The following is a 15,537-nucleotide window of genomic DNA, read 5'->3' as shown; positions in this document are numbered from 1 at the left end:
GAGGAAACAGATAGACCAGAAGGGATAGACTGGATAGAACCGATGGACCAGAAGGAATAGATGACTGGAAGGAATAGTTAGACAGGAAGGAATAGATGGACCAGATGGAATAGATGGACCGGATGGAATAGATAACCGGAAGGAATAGTGAGACAGGAAGGAAGAGATAGACGGAAGGAACAGAGAGACCAGAAGGAATAGATGACTGGAAAGAATACCAAAAACCAATAGGAATAGATAGACTGCAAAGGAATAATTAAACCAGAAGTTTTGCAGTGGGTCAAGAATCCACCTGACTTTTTCTGTGAGGTTCAAATCCCGTACATAAATAGAACAAATTCCTGTACTTGAATTTGGGTGGGATGATTCTTGCAGAACTGTGGGAGGATGTGTAGCAAATTGCATAATTAATAATTTAAAGAACTTACTGCTCACCTACTGGACTGCAACAGCAGAGCAGTGGTTGTAAAATATGTAAAGCCTTGTGACTTGTAGCTAAACCAAACAGCCTGTACTAAGCGCAGAATTTAATTATCTCATGTTGGAGTAAGCAGTGGAGAGTGCCAGGAAACAGCATGGAGCAAAAGATAAGCTCAAACATTTTTTGGAAATTCCAGTGTGTGCTGTAGAAGGAAAAGTTAAGTTTTATCACATTGGAGCACTGCTCTGGAGCGTGAGGCAGTTATGTCAATTTTGTTATGCCTTAAGTTCAAAGTTCAAAGTAAATTTATTATCAAAATACATATATGTCGCCTTATACTACCTTGAGATTAAGTGCACAGTTCACTTCACCATTGTAGTGTTTCCTTCCTGAAGTTTTATTTGGGTCATTCTCTGGTCTTTAAATGAAGTACAAAATGCTGGATTATAAGTAATGTGCACATTTGATTTGTGTATATTTGCATTAAATCGGGTTATATTGTGAAGGAGCTTAATCTTATGCACACTGTGCATTCTATTTCTACAATTTTTATACATTTGTCCAGGATATACATTTACATTTAAAGTACGCCAGACTATAAAACTAATTTATTTAAAAAAGACATTTTATATTTCCATTTAAATGTTGTTCCAGGTTCAGATTGTAATATTTAGGTTAATTGAACCCTCAAGTAGAGGCAACGATGAACGTTTTCTGAGGTAACAATAATCAGATTGACATTGCGCCAGTGGATCAGCAATGTCCTTCGTTTGAACACCATGGCTGCTGTATGATGATCAAACACCGCCAGGTTCAGGAACAGTTATCACCCCTCAACCATCAGGCTCTTGAACCAAAGGGGTTAACTTCACTCTCAACTTCATCGTTGAAATGTTCCCATAACCTCTGGACTCACTTTCGAGGACTTATTTGTTATTATTATTATTACTGTTATTATTTCTCTCTTTTTGTATTTGCAGTTTGTTGTCTTTTGTACACTGGTTGGACACCCAAGTAGGGGGCAGTCCTTCAATGACTCTATTCTCAGTATTATTCTATTATGGATTTATTGCGTATGCCCGCAAAAAAATGAATCTCAGGGTTGTATATGGTAATATATAATACTTTGATAATAAATTTACTTTGAAATTTGAACATGAACTTTGAAACATGGTCTGCAATCTGAAGATGCAAGTCAGCCGGATTAGTTGGCCTCAGAGGAGATAAGTTGAGTAATTTTGACCAATTGTGGAGAAATACTGTAGAATTCCTCTCCCAGCTTTGCATTCTCAATTCCACAGTTGCCATCCAGCAGGAGGTGCAGGAGCCTTACGTCCCACACTAGCTGCTTTAGAAACTCGGATTACCCTTTCAACCATTGGGGTTCTGAACCATTGTGGGTAACTTCTCCCATCTCAGCACTGAACTGCAACCATGGACTCTTCATGGACTCTTCAAATCATGTTCTCACTATCGTTTATCTATCTATCTGTGTATTATTTTATATTTGCACAGATTATTTTCTTTTCTACATTGATTGTCAGTCTTTGTAGTTTTTCATTGATTTGATTGTATTTCTTTGATTTACTGTGAATGCCTGCAAGAAAATAACTCTCAGCCTGGTATGTGGTGACATGTATTCGTATTTTGATGAGAGTCAGAATCAGGTTTAATATCACCGGCAATGTCATGAAATTTGCAGCAGCAGTGCATAGCAATATATAACAATAGAAAACACCTGAATCACAGTAAATATACATACTGTAGTGAGGTTGTGTTCATGGGTTCAATGTCCATTCCGAAATCAGCTGGCAGAGGGGAAGAAGCTGTTCCTGAGTTACTGAGTGTGTTCCTGATCGTAACAATAAGAATACGGCATGGCTGTTGGGGGTCCTTAGTGATGGGTCCCGCCTTTTTGAAGATGTTCTGGATACTACAGAGTCTAGTGCCTGTGATGGAGCTGACTAAGATGACAACTCTCTGCAACTTATTTCGATTCTGTGCAGTAGCACCACCCCCACCCCCCCCCCCCATTCCAGATAGTGACGCAGCCAGTTAGAATGCTCTTCGCAGTACATCTCTAGGAATTTGTGAGTGACTTGGTGACGGACCAAATCTCCTCAAACTCCTGATGAAATAAAGCCGCTATCGTGCCTCCTTTTTAGTTGGCTCCAGGATAGATCCTCAGAGATATTGATTACCAGGAACCTGAAATTGCTCACTCTTTCCACTTCTGATCCCTTTGTGAGGATTGGTGTGGGTTCCCTTATCTTACTGTTTCTGAAGTCCATAATCACTTCTTTCATTTTTCTGATGTTAAGTGCAAAGTAGATCATAAATCTACTTTGAACGTTTGTACCAGATATGACGGACTGTCTCCTATCATCACATCCTGTGTCTTCTGAGACCTTTGGCAGCTTCCAGTTGCCTTCCTCTGAATGGTGAGCTGCCTCTTAGAGTTATGAATGACACTTACAGCTATTGAGGACAGATGGATCAAAATCAGATTTATTATCCCTGACATACGCAATAAATTTAAAAAAATACTATAATTTACAATAAGAATGCATAAAAAGTCCACAAATAGTGCAAAAGAAAGCAAAATAAAAAGTTCATGGACCATTCAGAAATCTGTTCTGAAAATGTTAAGTGTGTGTCCCCAGCCTCTTGTTCCTCCTCATTGGTGGTAGTAATGGGAAGAGGGGTTCCGATAATGTCATCGTCCAGAATGGCAGCTTAAATCAATAGCTCCTCCAGAAAAACACATATATTGCCTTGTTAATCCATCAACTCTTTCGAAAATATCTGAATTGATAAGGGGGGCAAGAATGGGGAAAAAGAATGGAGATAAAAAAAGCATCACTGCAAAGCCTATGGATGAGAGAGATGCACCCGAACGCGTGCTAGCGAGGCTGACGATGGACCTCGTTCAGGCGAAGCAGCAAATATGATAAAAATTCTGGAAGAGATACGGGGATTCCAAAAACATATAAAACAGCAACTCAATGATACCAAGTCAATCAAAAAATAGCGGTGGCAGAGACTCGAATTGAGAAGGTGGAAGATCACGTGCAAAACGTGGAACGAATACTAAGTAGGATGATAAAAATATTAAGTCAACAAGAAAGTAAACTGCTTGACCAGGAGGGAAGATCACGACTGAAAAATATCAGGATATACGATGTTCCCGAAGGAGCGGAGGGTTTGTCTATGATGGAGTTTGTAGGAAAGTTGCTGTGGGACGTGCTAGAGATTCCCTCCACTATGGGCCTTGAAGTTGAGAGGGCGCATCATGTGATCGTCCCGAGGCCTACTGGAGACAGAGAAGATAAGCCATGCTCAATAGTAATTAGATTCCTTCGATACAATACCAAGGCAAAGATTCTCCGAAGGGCCTGGGGTAAGAAGAGGGTGTTTTTGGATGGAAAATTAATATATTTTGATCTAGATTACCCCCTGGTGGTCCTGCAGAAACGTAAAGAATACCCTGCAGTAAAGTGAATATTAAAGCAAGGAAAGATAAGGTTCCAAACTCCGTATCCTGCTAAGCTGTGGGTGTTTTACTTTACTTTATTACTTTACTTTATTGTCGCCAAACAATTGATACTAGAGCATACAATCATCACAGTGATATTTGATTCTGTGCTTTGCACTCCCTGGATTACAAATCGATAGTAAATATTAAAAATTTAAATTATAAATCATAAATAGAAAATAGAAAAGGGAAAGTAAGGTAGTGCAAAAAAAACCGAGAGGCAGGTCCGGATATTTGGAGGGTACGACCCAGATCCAGGTCAGGATCCGTTCAGCAGTCTTATCACAGTTGGAAAGAAGCTGTTCCCAAATCTGGCCATACGAGTCTTCAAGCTCCCGAGCCTTCTCCCGGAGGGAAGAGGGACGAAAAGTGTGTTGGCTGGGTAGGTCATGTCCTTGATTATCCTGGCAGCACTGCTCCGACAGTGTGCGGTGTAAAGTGAGTCCAAGGACGGAAGATTGGTTTGTGTGATGTGCTGGGCTGTGTTCACGATCTTCTGCAGCTTCTTCTGGTCTTGGACAGAACAACTTTCATACCAGGTTGTGATGGTATGCAACTGTATCAGGTAGTGGAAGAGGCGACTACAGACATGAGGAACAGAGGGCTGCCCGTCAGCCTGATCAAATTGAAGAGAGCTTTTGGTACATTGGCCTTTATTAATCAAAGTATTGAGTATAAGAGCTGGAATGTTATGTTGAGGTTGTGTAAGGCATTGGTGAGGCCGAATCTGGAGTATTGTGTTCAGTTTTGGTCACCAATTTACAGGAAGGATATTAATAAGGTTGAAAGAGTGCAGAGGAGGTTTACATGGATGTTGCCAGGACTTGAGAAACTCACACACTTCAGCCCTTCTACCTTACTACCTTTACACCCTTTATTCTGCTTCTCTTTCCTCAAAGCCTCTCTATATGTTAGATCTGGCTTTACTCCATGCACTTCTTTCACTGCTCTATCGCTCCGGGTCCCATCCCCCTCGCAAATTAGTTTCAACCCTCCCGAACCATGCTAGCAAACCTACCTGCAAGGATATTGCTCCCCCTCGAGTTCAGGTGCAACCCATCCAATCTGTACAGGTCCCACCTTCCCCAGAAGAGATCCCATGTATATACAAGAATAGACTATTCATAACATTTGGAAAAGACAAAGACAAAATAAACACCTGTGGAATTGGGACAATAGATGTAAGTGACCATGCACCTATATATTTATCTGTTGATTTTTAGATTGGATTATATTATGAGGACATTCAGTCCTTGTTTATTGTCATTTAGAAGTGCATGCATTAAAAAATGATACAACGTTCCTCTGGAATGATATCACAAGAAAACACAGGTCAAACCAAGACTAAAACTGACAAAACCACATAATTATAACAACAGTTATAACATAGTTACAACAGTGCAAAGCAATACCATAATTTGATAAAGAGCAGAGCATGGGCACAGTAAAAAAAAAAGTCTCAAAGTCCCGATAGACTCATCATCTCATGCAGGTGGCAGAAGGGAGGAACTCTCCCCACCATGAACCTCCAAGAGTCGCCAATGCAGCATCATTGGAAACACCCGACCGCAGCGGACTCTGAGTCCGTCTGAAAACTTTGAGCCTCCGACCAGCCCCTCTGACACAGCCTCCCTGAGCATCATCCTCCGCTGAGCACTTTGACCCTGCCCTGGCTGCCAAGCAACAAGCAAAGCCGAGGACTCGGGGCCTTCTCCTCCGGAGATTCTGGACCACACAGTAGCAGCAGCAGTGAAGCAGGCATTTCAGAAATTTCACCAGAGGTTCCTCTGTGCTCTCACATCCATCTCCATCAAATCAGGATTGTGCACGGCATCCTACTTGACAAATAACAGATATCACCACCGGAGCGGCCACTGCGAGCTGTGTCGTGCCGCCATCTTCTCCTCCAATTTTGACCTACAACCAAAGAATACTATTTGGAAACTAAATTCAAGTCTACTCAATGATCCCTACTTTAAGGAACAAATTAAAAAAGAAATTGGACTTGACTGATAATTCAATGAGAATGGAAAGGTTTCACCTCCCATTCTATGGGATACTCTGAAGGCTGTCTTAAGAGGGAAAATTATAGTGATATCTTCATATAAGAAAAAAATAAGGAATAAAACATTAGAGGAATTACAAAATAGGCTGAAGGAACTAGAAAAAACACAAATTGAATTTGGCACAGGATACATTAGAGGAAATTTTAAAAATTAGGAATGAAATTAAAATTTAATGTTTCTGAAACAGAGACATTATGAAAGTGGATCTAAGTCTATGAAAATACTGGTGTGGAAACTGGAGAAAAAGATAGCAATTATACAATTCATAGAATTAGGGATTCAAGGACAAAAATGATAAAAAGTAAGCTAAGTGAAATTCAAGAAGCTTTTGAAGTGTTTTACAAAATTCTAGATTCCAAAGTTTCAGAGGGAAGCATAACCCAAATTGACACTTTCCTGAATTCTCTAGAGTTACCCACTTTAAGCGAAGAACAAAGTAGAACGATGACTGCTGACATAACTGAAGTTGAACTAAAAGCTTAAATTAAGCAAGTCACCAGGTTCAGATGGGTATACGGCAGAGTGGTACAAAGAATTTAAAAATGAGTTAATCCCCACACTGAACTGGGCTCTAAAAAGGCACAAGTGTCACCCAGCTGGAAGGAAGCGATAATCTCAGCTATACCGAAAGAAGGCAAGGATAAAATGGAATGTGGGTCATTTAGACCAATATCTGTTCTTAATGTAGATTATAGATTATTTACCTCCATCATGGCCAAACGATTAGAAGAGTTTCTACCCATACTGATACATAAGGATCAGACAGGTTTTATACAACAATGCCAAACACGACAATATACGAAGGACACTTCACATTATGGATCATATACAAAAAAATAAAATCGAAGCAATAGTGATAAGCGTGGACGCTGAAGAGCCATTTGATTTGGTTAATTGGGATTTTCTTTACAGAGTTTTACATAGATTTGGTTTCCATGACACAATTATTAAAACTATACAGGCACTATATGACAACCCTACTGCTAGGATTAAAATCAATGGATATTCATCTCATAGTTTTACCCTAGAAAGGGGCACGAGACAGGTTTATGCATGGTCACCGCTACTCTTCGCATTATATCTGGAACCATTAGCTCAATACATCAGACAGAATGAAGATATCAGGGGAATTACTATTAAAAGGACAGAGCATAAATTGGCCTGTTATGCGGATGACATTTTGATCTATTAGGGCAACTAACATACTCTTTACCTAAATTAATGCAATCCTTTGAACGATATGGCCAATTATCAGGATACAAGATCAACATAGATAAAATCCAATTACTTTCATATAACTATAGCCCACCAAGAGAAATTAGAAGTGGATATCCCTGGGTATGGCAAACATAGTCTTTCAAATATTTGGGCATCATTATGCCAAAAGATTTGTCAAAATTATCAGAATGCAATTATCAGCCTATAAATAAAAAAATAAGGAAGATATAGCAAGATGGAACCTAATTCCTTTTTTTAGTCTCAGTTCAAGGATTGAATATACTGCCCAGACTATTATATCTCTTTCAGACCCTACCAATAGGGATTAATCAGAATCAATTCAATGAATGGAACAAAATGTTATCAAGATATATATGGCAAGGTAAAAGGCCTAGAGTTCATCTCAAAACTTTGCAATTAGCCAAGGAAAAGGGGCAATGGGGCCTACTTTCTCTTAGAGATTATTATTTTACAGCACAGTTGAGAGCTGTGATATGTTGGTGCAACCCATCATATGGAAAAACATTGAAGAGGGGATACTTCCCATTCCCATACAGGCAATTTTGGCTGATAACAACCTACAAAGGTACATAAATACTATTGATAATCCATGGGTGAAATGGACTCTTAAAATATGGAAAACTATTATAAAAGAATATAAACTAGAGGGAGATATTGCAATTCTTAAATGGTGTGCATATGACTTGGATTTTACACCGAATAAACTGGATGCTAGATTTAAGGACTGGACAGCTAAAGGAATAACAGTTCTTTGCAATATAATGAAAGAAGGAACACTGTTCAGTTTTGAAATGCTTAAAGAGAAACACTTATTAGAAAAACAAGACTTTTATCGGTATCTACAGATGCGACAGTATGTTAATAGGACGGTTAAAAATGTAACCAAGGCAAGTACATGTTTGATAGAGCTATTTAGAAAAGTGTATAATTCAGATAACGGTAGTAGAATCATTTCAAGCGTGTATAAGGGTTTGTCAAATCTTAAAACACATTTGACTTCATACATTGAAACAAAATGGGAGAAGGAAGGAGGGATAATAATATCTGAGGAAGAATGGACAATAATATGGAGGTATCAATGGAAGTGTACCAGTTCACAGAAATGGAAGGAGTTTGGATGGAAAAACTTGATAAGATATTTTATTACTCTCTCTCAGAAATCCCATTGTGATAGTAACCTCCCTGTTTGCTGGAGAAATTGTGGAAATCAAAATGCAAACCATTATCATATTTTCTGGGATTGCCCCGTTATCAAAGACTATTGGAGTGGGATACACAATGCCCTACAAGACATTTTTGAATGTGAAATACCCTTAGAAAGTAAGACCATATATTTTGGGAATGTACCTCAAGAATGGTTGAAAAGAGATAAATATTTAATGAATATATTGCTGGCAGCTGGTAAAATGACTCTTACCAGGAAATGGTTATCACAGGAGAGCCCAACTTTAAACGTATGGATAGAAATTACAATGGACATCTACAAAATGGAGAAGTTAACAGCCTCTGTTAATCATAAGTTGGAACAATTTGATTCATATTGGAAAAAATGGGTCAACTACATAACACCTCATAGGCCTGATTTTATTCTCACAAATCAATGAATATGTTGTAAAAAAAAAGATCACTCCCTACTTGTACATAGATTTCTCCTTCTGCTTGTCCTTTCTTTCCTCTCTTTTCTATAGGTGTATACCTTAGATAAATATTATGTGGAGATTTGTGGCAAATATGATTATATGATATATATGTACAATATCTGAAATACATCTTATGGAAATGTTTGTTTGATAATGAACTTCAATGAAAAATAAATTGCCAAAAAAAAAGTTGCCCTGGGTGGTGAGGGTGATGTTGCTCTGGGTGATGAGGGTGATGAGGGTGATGTTGCTCTGGGTGGTGAGGGTGATGTTGCCCTGGGTGATGAGGGTGATGTTGCCCTGGGTGGTGAGGGTGATGTTGCTCTGGGTGGTGAGGGTGATGTTGCCCTGGGTGGTGAGGGTGATGTTGCTCTGGGTGATGAGGGTGATGTTGCCCTGGGTGGTGAGGGTGATGTTGCCCTGGGTGATGAGGGTGATGTTGCCCTGGGTGGTGAGGGTGATGTTGCTCTGGGTGATGAGGGTGATGTTGCCCTGGGTGGTGAGGGTGATGTTGCTGTGGGTGGTGAGGGTGATGTTGCTGTGGGTGGTGACGGTGATGTTGTCCTGGACGGTGAGGATGATGTTGTTCTGGGTGGTGACGGTGATGTCCTGGGTGGTGACGGTCCTTAATGATGGATGCAGCCTGTGTGATGCATTGCCTTTTGAAGATGTCCTCAGTGGTGAGAGTGTAACCATGAACGAGCTGCCTGAGTGTAGAATCCTCTGCTGCTTCCTCACATCCTGTACATTAGTATCTCCATACCAGAGTATTACCCACTGCACTACCCTCTACATATACATGACTGTGTGGCTAGGCACAGCTCAAATAGAAGAAATGAGAAAGGATCTAAAAAGCGTGGATTGGGACAGGTTGTTCTCTGGCATGGATGTGACTGGTAGGTGGGAAGCCTTCAAAGCAGAAATTTTGAGAGTGTAGGATTTGTATGTTCCTGTCAGGATTAAAGGCAAGGTGAATAGGAATAAGGAACCTTGGTTCTCAAGGGATATTGCAACTCTGATAAAGAAGAAGAGGGAGTTGGATGACGTGTATGGGAAGCAGGGAGTAAATAAGGTGCTTGAGGAGTATAAGAAGTGCAAGAAAATACTTAAGAAAGAAGTCAGGAAGGCTAAAAGAAGACATGAGGTTGCCTTGGCAGTCAAAGTGAAGGATAATCCAAAGAGTTTTTACAGGTATATTAAGAGCAAAAGGATTGTAAGGGATAAAATTGGTCCTCGTGAAGATCAGAGTGGTCGGCTATGTGCGGAACCAAAGGAAATGGGGGAGATCTTAAATAGGTTTTCTGTGTCTGTGTTTACTAAGGAAACTGGCATGAAGTCTATGGAATTAAGGGAAACAAGTAGTGAGATCATGGAAATTGTACAGATCGAAAAGGAGGAGGTCCTTGCTGTCTTGAGGAAAATTAAAGTGGATAAATCCCCGGGACCTGACAGGGTGTCCCCTCGGACCTTGAAGGAGACTAGTGTTGAAATTGCAGGGGCCCTGGCAGAAATATTTAAAATGTCGCTGTCTACAGGTGAGGTGCCGGAGGATTGGAGAGTGGCTCATGTTGTTCTGTTGTTTAAAAAAGGATCGAAAAGTAATCCGGGAAATTATAGGCCAGTAAGTTTAACGTCAGTAGTAGGTAAGTTATTGGAGGGAGTACTAAGAGACAGAATCTACAGGCATTTGGATAGACAGGGACTTATTAGGGAGAGTCAACATGGCTTTGTGTGTGGTAGATTATGCTTGACCAATCTATTGGAGTTTTTCGAGGAGGTTACCAGGAAAGTGGATAAAGGGAAGGCAGTGGATATTGTCTGCATGGACTTCAGTAAGGCCTTTGACAAGGTCCAGCATGGGAGGTTAGTTAGGAAAATTCAGTCGCTAGGTATACATGGAGAGGTGGGTAAATTGGATTAGACATTGGCTCAAGGGAAGAAGCCAGAGAGTGGTGGTAGAGAATTGCTTCTCTGAGTGGAGGCCTGTGACTAGTGGTATGCCACAGGGATCAGTGCTGGGTCCATTGTTATTTGTCATCTATATCAATGATCTGGATGATAATGTGGTAAATTGGATCAGCAAGTTTGCTGATGATACAAAGATTGGAGGTGTAGTAGACAGTGAGGAAGGTTTTCAGAGCCTGCAGAGGGATTTGGACCAGCTGGAAAAATGGACTGAAAAATGGCCGATGGAGTTTAATACAGACAAGTGTGAGCTATTGCACTTTGGAAGGACAAACCAAGGTAGAACATACAGGGTTAATGGTAAGGCACTGAGGAGTGCAGTAGAACAGAGGGATCTGGGAATACAGATACAAAATTCCCTAAAAGTGGCGTCACAGGTAGATAGGGTCGTAAAGAGAGCTTTTGGTACATTGGCCTTTATTAATCAAAGTATTGAGTATAAGAGCTGGAGTGTTATGATGAGGTTGTAAAAGGCATTAGTGAGGCCGATTCTGGAGTATTGTGTTCAGTTTTGGTCACCAAATTACAGGAAGGATATAAATAAGGTTGAAAGAGTGCAGAGAAGGTTTACAAGGATGTTGCCGGGACTTGAGAAACTCAGTTACAGAGAAAGGTTGAATAGGTTGGGACTTTATTCCCTGGAGCGTAGAAGAATGAGGGGAGATTTGATAGAGGTATATAAAATTATGATGGGTATTGATAGAGTGAATGCAAGCAGGCTTTTTCCACTGAGGCAAGGGGAGAAAAAAACCAGAGGACATGGGTTAAGGGTGAGGGGGGGAAAGTTTAAAGGGAACATTGCGGGGGCTTCTTCACACAGAGAGTGGTGGGAGTATGGAATGAGCTGCCAGACGAGGTGGTAAATGCGGGTTCTTCTTTAACATTTAAGAATAAATTGGACAGATACATGGATGGGAGGTCTATGGAGGGATATGGTCCGTGTGCAGGTCAGTGGGACTAGGCAGAAAATGGTTCGGCACAGCCAAGAAGGGCCAAAAGGCCTGTTTTTGTGCTGTAGTTTCTATGGTTTCTAACTACCATCTATAAATTTGCTGATGATACGAGCATTGTTGGTACAATCTCAAGTGGTGACGAAAGGGCGAACAGGAGTGAGATATGTAAACTAGTGAAATGGTGCCACAGCAACAACCTGGCACTCAATGTCAGTAAGACCAAAGAGCTGATTGTAGACTTCAGGAAGGGTAAGATGAAGGAACACATACCAATCCTCACAGAGGGATCAGAAGTGGAGAGAGTGAGCAGCTTCAAGTTCTTGGGTGTCAAGATCTCTGAGGATCTAACCTGGTCTCAACATATTGGTGCAGTTATAAAGAAAACAAGACAGCGGCTATAATTCATTAGGAGTTTAAAGGGATTTGGTATGTCAACAAATATACTCAAAAACGTCTATAGTTGTACTGTGGAGAGCATCCTGACAGGCTGCATCACTGTCTGGTATGGAGGGGCTACTGCACAGGACTGAAAGAAGCTACAGAAGGTTGTAAATCTAGTCAGCTCCATCTTGAGTACTCGCCTACAAAGTACCCAGGACATCTTCAGGGAGCGGTGTCTCAGAAAGGCAGTGTCCATTATTAAGGACCTCCAGCACCCAGGGCATGTCCTTTTCTCACTGTTACCATCAGGTAGGAGATACAGAAGCCTGAAGGTACACACTCAGCAATTCAGGAACAGTTTCTTCCCCTCTGCCATCCGATTCCTGAATGGAAATTGAATCTTTGGACACTACCTCACTTTTTTTAATATACAGTATTTCTGATTTTTGCATGTTTTTAATCTATTCAATATATGTATACTGTAATTGATTCATTGACTGATTGATTTATTATTATTTTTTTCTCTCTCTGTCTGCTAGATTATGTATTGCACTGAACTGCTGCTGCTAAGTTAACAGATTTCACATCACATGCCGGTGATAATAAACCTGATTCTGATTCTGATTCTGAATTATAATGGTATCAATACATCCAACAATAAACTGACAAATAATCAGTGTGTAAAGGAAAACAACCTGTGCAAAATAAAAGCATAAGGAAATAAATAATAATTGGAATATTATTCACAATACTGAGAATGATTCCTTAAGGTTGTTATGTCTGGGGAGGGGTGGTCATGGTGATAAGCTCCTACCACCTATTAAATAATAATATTAAATACTTTATTGATCCTGAGTGGGAAATTCTTTCGTTACAGCAGCAACATTTAAAAACACACTAAGCAGTGTGCAGGCTTAACTAATAATAAAGTACAGAATAATAATATGCACAATAACCATGCTCATAGTAAAAATGCCCCCATTGGAGTGCGTCTCAGGTAGCCTCTGACTACCAAGTCCAGCTCCTGGCATTCATGAGTAGCTTAGCTACAAAGCCCGGCAGAATTGTTTCTAGTGACAGGGGAAGGGGCAAATGTGAGTTGCTGGCACCCTAAAACCAAACACTCCAGGCAGGTGCAGGTTGTCTGTCATGGTTACCAATTCATTTTGGAGAAGGAAAGCTCTGATCAAACCTCTGCTGCCTTGTGGTTGTACACACTCATTGAAAAGCTTTGGGAGTAAACCTTGAGGAAATATCTGAACCTGGAGTACCTAATGCAGTCCTTTATTGAATTCAACACTGACCGGCAACTCTTGCGATGCCTCTGGCATCAAACTGTATTGGTCTCTGCCGTTTCTTTGGATTCATCAGCTGCGTGGAGAAGGGGAAGCTTGCTACATGGGCAATTCCCATTCCCATTCATCATTACCATTCCTGTTTCTCTCTCTCACCTCATCTCCTTACCTGCCCATCACCTCCCTCTGGTGCTCCTCCCCCTTCCCTTTCTTTCATGGTCTTCTATCCTCTCCTATCAGATTATCCCTTGTCCAGCCCTTTACTTCTTTCACCTATCAGCTTCCCAACCCTTTTCTTCACCCCTCCCCCCTCCCAGCTCCTACCACCTTGCACTTTATCCTCCCCACCCCCCACCTTCTTGATCTAACTTCTCATCTTTTTTTGCTGTCCTGACGAAGGGTCTCGGCCTGAAACGTCGACTGTACCTCTTCCTAGAGATGCTGCCTGGCCTGCTGTGTTCACCAGCAACTTTTACGTGTGTTGTTTGAAATTCCGGCATCTGCAGATTTCCTTGTGATATTGACTATTTACTCTTTTCCGTAGACGCTGCCTGGCCTGCTGAGTTCCTCCAGCATTTTGGGTGTTTTACATGGGCAACAGCTTCTCTCCATATTGTACTGGCTTGCGTATCATGTAGGCAGCTGGGATTGCAATATCAATGGTCAATCCCAACCAATGGAGGGCCTCAATACTGAGAATACGAAATACTTAAGAGTTAATTTGTTTCAAATATTCGGGACAGGTGAAAGGGGGTACAAGTATGACAAACGAGTTGCGTGCTCTTTGGCTGAGCTATAGTAATGGCCATAAAGGTTTGTGAATCGGAGAGACTGACAGAAGATGATGGAGGAGGCATGAAACGTTGTTACATTAGAGCAAACAGGCTATCAGTGATCAATCAAACCAGAATAGACAAGCTGGGTGCAGATGAGAGAACGTGGCCTGCTTGATAGGCCATCAGTCAGGATTAGATAACACTGTAAGACACAGGAGCAGAGTACCTCCATTCAGCCCATTGATCTGCTCTGCTATACCATCATGGCTGATTTATTATCCCTCTCAATCCAGCTCTCCTACCTTTTCCCCACAACCTTCAACACAGTGAGCTGGTTTGCAGAGGAAATACAATCAGCTGGAAAAAATGGCCTGCAAAGCGGCACATCGAATTTAATACAGACCAGTGCGAGATTTGGCACTTTGGTAAGACCAGCCAGGGTAGGTCTTACACAGAGAACAGTAGGGCATTGAAGAGTGTTGTAGAACAAGGAATCTGGGAACACAGGTCCATAATTCATTGAAAGTGATGTCACAGGTAGATAGGGTTGTAAAGAAAGCTTTTGGCACATTGGCCTTCATAAATCAATGTATTGAGTACAGAAGATGGGATGTTATGTTGAAGTTATATAAGACATTGGTGAGGCCTAAAACTGTATGCAGTTTTGGTCACCTACCTACAGGAAAGATGCTAACAAGGTTGAAAGAGTACAGAGACAATTTACAAGGATGTTGCTGGGTCTGGAGAACCCGAGTTATAAGGAAAGATTGAATAGGTTAGGACTGTATTCTTTGGAATGTAGAAGGTTGAGAGGGGATTTGATAGAGGTATACAAAATGTTGAGGGGTATAGATAGGGTTAATGCAAGCAGACTTTTTCCACTAAAATTGGCTGGGACCCTTAACCAGAAATAATAGCTTAAGGGTGAAAGGTGAAAAGTTTAAGGGGAACATGAAGGAAAACTTTTTCTCTCAGAGGGTCGTGGGAGTGTGGAATAAGCTGCCCATACAAGTGGTGAATGTGAGCTCGATTTCAATGATAAAGAGAAGTTTGGATAGGTACATGGATAGTCGGGATATGGAGGGCTATGGTCCCGGTGCAGGTCGTTGGAACTAGGCAGTTTAAATGGTTTTAGCATGGACTAGATGGGCCGAAGGGCCTGTTCCAGTGCTGTACGTCTCTCTGACCCTATAACCCTTACTAATTAAAAACCTATCAACCTCTGCTTTAAATATATTCAAAAACCTGCCCTTCATAGCTGGCACA

Source organism: Mobula hypostoma, chromosome 2, assembly GCF_963921235.1.
Source record: "Mobula hypostoma chromosome 2, sMobHyp1.1, whole genome shotgun sequence".
Taxonomy (NCBI): domain Eukaryota; kingdom Metazoa; phylum Chordata; class Chondrichthyes; order Myliobatiformes; family Myliobatidae; genus Mobula; species Mobula hypostoma.
The sequence above is the reverse complement of the archived record's forward strand: the minus strand, read 5'-3'. Positions refer to the sequence as shown.